We start from the raw sequence: 882 nt of genomic DNA, 5'->3' as shown, positions 1-882 counted from the left end.
GAAAGCCTAATGCTGTAGTTTGCAACTGGAGCCAGGACCGCAAACAGTCGCGATTTTGTCGAGGGGTAGCTGGGACACCTTTGGAGTGAGGGAGTATCAAGCCGATTGGCAGTAGCAGGCTGGGGTGTAGGCTTTGACCATGTCCGAGGTGTAGGATGCGTGTGAGCCAATAGCAGATTCTCTCCAAGTTGTCCTGTAAACGCGCTATAAAAAGCAAACTGTACTCACTCAGATTTTTAGACAACCGCACAATGTATAGCTCCGGGGTACACAATACAATACGACTTGCTAATAAAGGCGACAGACTGGAACTGAGAAATTGACTCATACAGTCAAGTGTTGCTATTGCCTTTTTCTGCTTGGCTTATTGTCTTTTGTTAATGGGGAAGCTAAGCATATCCTCGCCTCGGTCGGACAGCGGGGTCACGCTCGATGCTGCTGTTATTCTTTTGGTCTTTCTTGGTGAATAATCAGCAGCTGGTAGAAAAGTCCAGTCTCCCCGTCGGGGAATCGAACCCCGGTCTTCCGCGTGACAGGCGGAGATACTGTCCACTATACTAACAAGGACGGCGCCAATGCTGACCTTGGCACGTGTGTCGGGCAGACTCTGCCCGTCATTTCGTCATGCAGCGTAGCGCAGGGCATTGACTTCAAGCCCTCACTCTTCTTCGATATGACCCTTTTTGGCGATGAGGCCCGATTGACACTGCTCTCCTTTGGCCAGTGCAGGGTGCAGAGGAGCGGTGTAGTGCGGCACAACTTGGGTAGGCTGAAGACCAGCCGAGCTGCTGCACGCTGGATTAGCTGCAGAGGTCGGCACATGCAGGCACAGCAGCCAGGAGCCAGTTGCGGGAGTTTAGGCCCGAGATGACAAGAGCCTGG

The 882-nt window shown here is 52.7% G+C and overlaps 1 non-coding gene across 1 annotated transcript; it reads right to left on the bottom strand.

Annotated features, from left to right (window-relative positions):
* Nucleotides 1-495: 495 nt before the first annotated feature.
* Nucleotides 496-567, bottom strand: trnad-guc. The gene has a single exon. It is a non-coding gene; the product is annotated as a tRNA-Asp (tRNA).
* Nucleotides 568-882: the final 315 nt, after the last annotated feature.

This window comes from Micropterus dolomieu, unplaced genomic scaffold (genome assembly GCF_021292245.1).
Source record: "Micropterus dolomieu isolate WLL.071019.BEF.003 ecotype Adirondacks unplaced genomic scaffold, ASM2129224v1 contig_3095, whole genome shotgun sequence".
Taxonomy (NCBI): Eukaryota; Metazoa; Chordata; class Actinopteri; order Centrarchiformes; family Centrarchidae; genus Micropterus; species Micropterus dolomieu.
The sequence above is the reverse complement of the archived record's forward strand: the minus strand, read 5'-3'. Positions and strand labels throughout refer to the sequence as shown.